The sequence below is a fragment of the Muscardinus avellanarius genome (genome assembly GCF_963383645.1).
Source record: "Muscardinus avellanarius genome assembly, chromosome: 4".
Lineage (NCBI taxonomy): Eukaryota > Metazoa > Chordata > Mammalia > Rodentia > Gliridae > Muscardinus > Muscardinus avellanarius.
In genome coordinates this window covers 124367624-124375161 of record NC_137789.1, presented here as the reverse complement: position 1 = coordinate 124375161, position 7538 = coordinate 124367624, and the positions used below count along the sequence as shown (strand labels likewise).

General features: G+C 41.4%; 1 pseudogene across 1 annotated transcript; it reads right to left on the bottom strand.

Annotated features, from left to right (window-relative positions):
* Window positions 1-1871: 1871 nt before the first annotated feature.
* Window positions 1872-3288, bottom strand: LOC308262567 (adenylyl cyclase-associated protein 1-like; annotated as a pseudogene). Its single transcript has one exon. The product of its transcript is annotated as an adenylyl cyclase-associated protein 1-like (transcript).
* Between the last annotated feature and the right edge of the window lie 4250 nt (window positions 3289-7538).

The following is a 7538-nucleotide window of genomic DNA, read 5'->3' as shown; positions in this document are numbered from 1 at the left end:
ACTGTGATATAAACACAACAAAATCATTTTAGTAGAAACTCCACAACTGCAGAGATTAGTAAGACCACTTCATCTCGACAGAGATTGAGTCCTTGTTTATCCCTCAGTTGACAGAGTATTTGTCATGCATCTTCAATTTATTCATACAAATAAAGAGTTTTTGAAGTGGCCCTCTTTTATGATAGTATCTGTTTCTGTGTATTAATCATAAAATTAGATCCCACACCCCTACTTGTTTTAATTATTTTTGCAAGTATGGGGATGGAACCAGGGGAATTCGACCTCCAAGGTACACCCCCTGCCCTATTTTTTATTCCTTATTTTGAAACAAGGCCTCACTAAGTAGCTGAGGCTGTCCAAATCACAATCCTCTGGTCTCAGCCTCCCGAATGCTGGGATTACAAGCATGTGCCACCATGAGCGGCTACTTGTTTTAATTTTGAGAGTCCAGAATTTTTCATCTGTATAAGTTGACAGTAGAGGCACAGAAAAGTGTGGCATGAGAAACCCTACACTTCACGTCCAGACTTGGGGATTTAACTTGTGAGTTAATCACTTCTTAAAGGACAAGTTATTCCTTTTGTGCCACAGTTTTTTGGGCTAGAGTCTGTTTTGGCTACCTCAATGAATAGGATTATTAATGATGTTTAGATGAGAAAGCATGGGTAAAAAAGCATGAAGCATGGAGCTTGGCACACGTTGAACTCAGTGGACACTGGGGGTTAAATATCCTAGCTTCTGATACATCATATGAATTTATTTATTTATTTATTTTGGTATTAACTTTATTCTATTTTCTGTATAATTTTAAGTACATAAAAGTTTATTTCCTCAGGCCTCAGGAAATGGGTAGAAGTCACAGGACAATCTCTCCTCCCACCAAAAATAGTTGCATATTTTGGTAAGTGTGTCCTAGAGTGAAAACTGAAATGTACACTCGCAACGCTGTGCAAGATTCTTCTGTAAATCAAGACCTAACACCAGCCTGCAGTGGAGGTTTTAGTCCTCTGTTCAGGTGCCTGGGCAGGAGCCCTAAGCTGTTGAGCAGGACAGGCAAACGGAGGCGGTGACGATGGAGGACAGGCACCTCGTGGTCAGAGGAGCTGTGCCCGGTTCCTTGGAATGACGTGTTGTTTTCCCTTTTTTTTTTTTTCTTCCTTTTAAAGGCATCTCTGTAGGAAGGTGCTGAGCAGGGATCCCAGAGAAAGAGAGGATCCAAGACTCCTTTAACTGGCCTGGACAAAGGGCACTGCTACTGCAGCTGGACTGGACTATTATCTCATGGTGAGGCAGACCCAGATGGAATGCAAAATAAAGGAATGCTTAAAGGAAACAAGTTTGCCTGGGATGCTAGATGGCCCAGCCTCAGCCTGTGGTCCAGGGCAACCCTTGCCTTGCTCGTCAACAGTGAAACATTAGTTTGGTTAGAAGAACCGTCTAGAATCATACCAGCTTCTGCTACCTTCATGGCCACCATCAGAAAAAGACTACAGTGCAATATTATGATTTGTTGATTAATTCCTGGGAATGTTTCATTCTTCCCAAAGGACTGTATGCTGATAAAAATAACTCCCCAAAGCTGAAAGCTGAAACACACTGGTCCCGGGCTGCAGTTCCTTAAGAACAGCTGGGCACCACGGCTGTGCTGATGTAAAAAAGCTGCACCTTCCTACAGAAGGTCACCTGAGCTGCGGTCCCGCCCCAAATCTCAGCCTGAGGTATATTTCAGCGAAGGCAGGTAGCTGGGCTTCTCAGAGCAGAGAAGCAGTTTAAGAGCAGAAAGGTAGAGGAAATCTAGAAAAGAATAATCTTGATAACAGATTTATCCCATGGTGTGAAGGGAGAGGGCAAAGAACCCACTGGCACTCTGCTTATCCAGTGATTTCTGTCACTGTGATGACCAACTTCTGCCCATTCCATAGGGTCTTGAACTGCTCGGGGAATGGGAACTTATTAAAGTCACTGCTTTCTGTAGGAATGAGAACGTTCATCTCAGAAGATTTGGCACTGACTCACAATCCAGGGAATTCTTGCTCAGGTAAGCATGGCAGCCATCTTTTTTGTTAATGGAAATGGTTGGCACTTTACCCATTACCTGAACTTTGACATCCCTGCTGTTGATTATCTCCACAATGCCCACCACGTCATCAAATACCAGACCGAGTTTCTTACAGTTATCTACTGTAATGGAGTTAATTTTGCCCTTGATTTGCAATGTTGTATTGACACACTTGTATATGTAAGCCACCTGTTTCAGTTCTGTGTCTTCAATCACCAGATTGGAAACATTCTCCTGATTTTCCACTCTCCATTTCTTGCCCTCGAGTTCAAGCAGAGCTGGCTCCTTTGTGGCTGGTTTAGGGGATGAGCTGGTTTGGGGTTTAGGTGCAGAGAATGGTTTTGGGCTGCTGCGAACTGAACCACTCTGAACCTTGAGGGCAGGGTTCTTGTGAGTCTTCATATCATCAGATACGTGTTTCAGGGCATGTGTGATACTCTCCCCCTGGTTGATCTGTGCAAACAGCGCAGAACGGGAAGCAGCATCATTGGAGCCTGAACTGGTGGGGACTGGGGGAGGAGGTGGGCCCCGGGGAGGGGGAAGGGGACCCGATCCAGCAGAGGGTCCAGATGGCAATCCACTCAGTTCCTTTGCCATAGGCCCCGTCTTGCTCCAGGCCAGTCCAGTGGTATGGAACTCCTTGATGTAAGCCTGCAGCTCTGCCCATATACTCAGGTAAGCCTTGACTCAGTTTATGTGCTTCTTATCCACATCTTTGTATTCCTTGAGGACTCGGTTTGTGTAAAACGTGGCAGCATCATTCATCTCTTTCACAAAGGGGCCAGGTTTGGGGGCCATAGCCACCCATGCCAGCGCCTGGATGCTCTCACGACAGCTGACAGGTGATTGAACAACTTGTTACCTCAGTTCTTCTCCCGAAAAGTTATCACTTCTTGGATCTGCTCTGAGATGGGTGCCAACAGATCAGAAAGCTTATTACCGGCTGGCTGCTGGCACTGAGAAGCTGTAACCAGGAGAGCTCGCTCCAACTTCAGGCCTGTGTGGACCATCTCTGCATGTTTCTGCACATCTCCTCCAATCTCTTTACTTATCTTCAAGTACTCTGCCACAGGACCAGCAAGCAGTGAGTCAAATGCTTGCACATATGGAGCTGTTCCTTTTGAAGTACTATCTCCATACCCGCAGTGCATGTCAGAGTTATTGGACACTGCCTCTAGGCGGCCCACTGCTTGCTCTAATCTTTCTGCCAGATTTTGCATATCAGCCATAATGTACCACCTGCTTAAGAGTTCTGCCTCACCTAGGGACTGCGAACAGCCGCTCTCCACTTCCGGCAAGAACCGCCCAGCAATCTTTGCACGACCCCACATCATATGAATTTAAAACATTAACTTCATTTTCCTTCTTTTCTGCTTCAAATTAAACAGTCTACTTCTCTCAGAATTGCATTGCTAATGACAACAATACTCATTTTAAGCTAATTAAGTATCATTAAAACTAGCACATCTTTTATGTTTTATAGCTCATATCACCAAACAAGACAAGTATTTCCCATAAGTCAGATTCCCTCAGTACAGTCAACAGAATTCCTGACTATGACCGAGATTCTAAGAGCTTATTCCATGTGCTAGTATTTAGACTAATATATTAGATTGGAATTTTCAGAATATGAAAGAGCCAAGGGTTCTTTTTATTAAAGTTATTTGGAAATGCAGCTTAAGATCAACTTAAATGAGGACTCCTGGTCTAGAAGCAAGCAAAGTCATGGTCAGTGGTCAGTTGTCTTCTTCTTCTCTCCCCCCTCCTCTCCCCTCTTTCCCTTCCCCTTTCCCTCCCCTCCCTTTCCTATTCTTTTCTTGCCCCTCTCCTCCCTCTCAGATTTTCCCTGCCCTCCTTCTCCTTCTCCTCCTCCTCCTCCTCTCTACCTCCTCCCCCTCTTCCTTTGCCCCTTCTCTCTTTTTTTATTCTTCCCCCTTCTCCTCTTCTTCCCCCAGGGTCTTTCTACTTCTAAGCTACACTTCTAGCCCTATTTTATTTTTTTACTTTTGAAACAGGGTCTTGCTAAGGTACTGATGGTCTTGCTAGGTTGATAAGAATCTCACTGCTTGCTGAGGTTGTCCTCAGACCTGCAATCGTCCTGTCTCCACCTCCCAAGCACTGGGATTATAGGCATACACCACTACACCTGGCTAATGTTGGATTCTTAAAGTATCCTAGATATAAGCACAAATGAGAGGTGTTACCTACTACTTCTGTTGTGGGAAGTCAGATAAATACATGCAGAGGTTCCCTGCTAGACAAATATGATAATTATAGAGCATTTTAATGTGGTAAATGTTTACAAAAGTATAAAATACAACAACCTCTCTTCTCATGTTCCCTCAAATAAACAAACTCCAAGGATTTTCTGAAACCTGTCTTCTTCATGAGTCCACTGAGTAAGGAACTAACCAACCATTTGTTTCTTCATCTCTAATGACATAAACAGCACAGTCAGTAGAACTACTTGAGAGGCAGCTGGACTGTACTGAGAGTTTGGAGTTGGGTTCAAATTTTTGACTCTGCCTCTAACTAACAGTGGGACCTTGGCAAGTTACTTAACCGCTCAGCTACAATTTTCTCATATGCACAAAGTAGAGGATAAAAATAGCACCTAACTCATGGTTTCCCTATGAAGACTGAGTTCAAACATGTACAACATTTAGAATGGTGCCTGGACCATGATGAATATCCAATACAAGTTGGCCATTATTAATTATAGATTTACTATCTCTGATCATCTAGACTAATATTGATAATGTAGCCTTTCATTCCCCATTTCCATCACCAAATGCACCATTGCTTTATAAGCTTGAAAGTCTAGAAGTCTTATAAGTAGCCTCATTATTCGGGGAGGAAACAAGGAAATGAAACATAAATGAGGAGCTATAAATTTTCTTGATTGTACAGGGTGCTAGCTCAGGCCATTTGTTACTTTGAATTTACCTAGGATTTAAAAAAAAAACAAAATTTACTTAGAGAATCTGTATCTCTAAAGCTGGTTTAGCTAAAAGGCTGACTTAGAATTTACAAGACCTAGCGAGGGGAACAGTATGTAACTGTATCTAAAAGTTATTTCTCTTTCTAAATTTGGTTTTTAATGTTCCAAGAAAAAGGACCAGTAAGGATTCATGTTTGTTAAACACAGATTAACTATCAATGGTCAAGTGCTGTCCTAAGGAACTTTTTGGGTAAGGGAAAGGTGGCTATTTGAATGGCTAGCCTTCGTTCCTGATTACGCTTTTGAGCCAGGAGACAGTCATTGCTAGAATGACTATTCTGGGAAAACTCTTGGGGGATTTCACATTTTGGTTTTGTTGTTTCTGATGCACAAGGAGGAGTAGTATGGAATCAATGTGGATAACACAATACACATGAACAGGTATCAGTTCTGAATCCTTACTGAGATAATCTGGTAAGAACTAGCCCAAATTTAACTTGTTAGTAGGAGGATTTACCATGTATTATAAGTGAATTGTGAATAGATTGAAGATTAGGCCTCTCCCAATGTAATGGATTTTTAAAAAATAATTTCCTGAGACAAAGTTCCCCCCACCCCCAAGTACTCAGGATTGAACCCAGGGGCATTCTACCTCCAAGCTAAAACTCCAGCCTTTTTTTTTTTTTATTATTATTCTTTATTTTGAAACAGGGTCTCACAAAGTTGCAAATAGCCTCACTAAGTAGCTGAGGCTGGCCACAAACCTGCAGTCCTCCTGTCTCAGCCTCCCAAATACTGGGATTACCACCATGGTCGGCAACAAAGTTTTATTAAGTAATAACAAGTACTATTCTTCACCTAATACTATTACCTCTTAATATTGTCTCAGTATACTAATTAACTGTGTAACCTTGGACTTTATCACTCTGTAATTTAGTTTCCCTTTATATAAAATGAGATTAATAATAGCATCTATCACATGGGGCCTTTATGAGCATTGAGTGGATTAATATATGTAAAATGTTTCGAATAATGCCTGCTCACTCACAGTAAGAAATCTAAAATAATTTGCTTTTATTCCTATTATGGTATATATTTATGTCTAATAAATACTGTTAAAGCTGGGCGTGGTGGCATATGCTTGTAATTCCCGCGCTTGGGAGGCTGAGACAGGAGGATTGCGCAGGTTAGGAGCCAACCTCAGCTACTTAGTGAGGCTCTCAGCAACTTAGTGAGACCTTGTTTCCAAATAAAATATAAAAAAATAAGACTGAGAGTACAGCCTGGAGGTAGAAAGCCTCTGGGTTCCACCCCAAGTACCACAAATAAATAAATAAATAAATAAATAAATAAATAAATAAATAAATACTATGTTTAGATGACCAAATCTATTATTATTCTAATAGTTTGTCTGATAAGGAGAATCATCAATAATTATGGAAGTATCATTATCTTATTATTATCTTATTTTCCTCACTTTCCCTGCTGAATGGGTACCCAATTTATCTGTCCACACATCCACAACAGTCTTAGGTCTTTGAGGAAGGGAGCAATCTATGTAGGGCTGATCTTTTATCTTTAAAGATACTAAACTAGAGAAAATATCACTCATATACAAAGAGAAACTCTTAACTGAATAATTCACTTTTTTGGCAGTCTCTTGTATACCCAAAAGCCTTTAAAGTGGTGTTAAAAATTCTCCAGGCTGCTACATATAATACTTGTGATTTTAGATGTATACCTGAACTCTAGAAACTCAGTAGCACCATAAGGATCTATGAGAAACATAGCTTCTTTTGTATCTATAATAATTCTCTACATATTGTTCCTGGAGAGACACACAGGTTGCACTGTTCCTGTCCAATCTATCATGAACAAATACATGGCAGAATAAAATAGTAAAATACCCAAGGTGTATTCTTAATAAGAAAACTATGGAGCTGTATTTTATTGAATGGAAATAACAGGAAGAAGGTTCTATTCTCTTTATGTCAAATATTTATATAAAGTGATCGGACATCTTTGCTTTCTCTCTTTTTTCCTTGAACTAGCAATTGAACTCAGGGGCATTCTACGTTCAAGCTATACTCCCAGCCATTTTTATTTTTATTTTGAAATGGACTTTCTAAGTTGCTAAGGGTCTTACTAAGTTGCTGAAGCTGGCCCCAGATCTTCCATTCTTCTGTCTCAGCCTCCCAAGTATTGGGATTATAGGTGTGCACCACCATGCCTAGCTTCCTTCTCCTATCTTTTATAGCTGCTTTGAGACTTGAGCTCCTACCAGGAGCAGCACAATGTAGGGAGTAGACATTCTACTTTTCTTACGGGATTGATGAAAGGGAGATAACATGGTGAGTCCCCAGCCAGCTTTCATCCATGGTTCAGGGAATGCTGTACTCCTTCCTCCTCTGCCCAGCATTCTGGAGCTCTCTGGATTAGCTTCTATGCTGCACACACTATAATGAACTCAATATAGGGGCTCTAGGTCCCTCTTTCTACCCTAGGCTTCTGTAGGCTTTGACACCAACAGTCTTCATG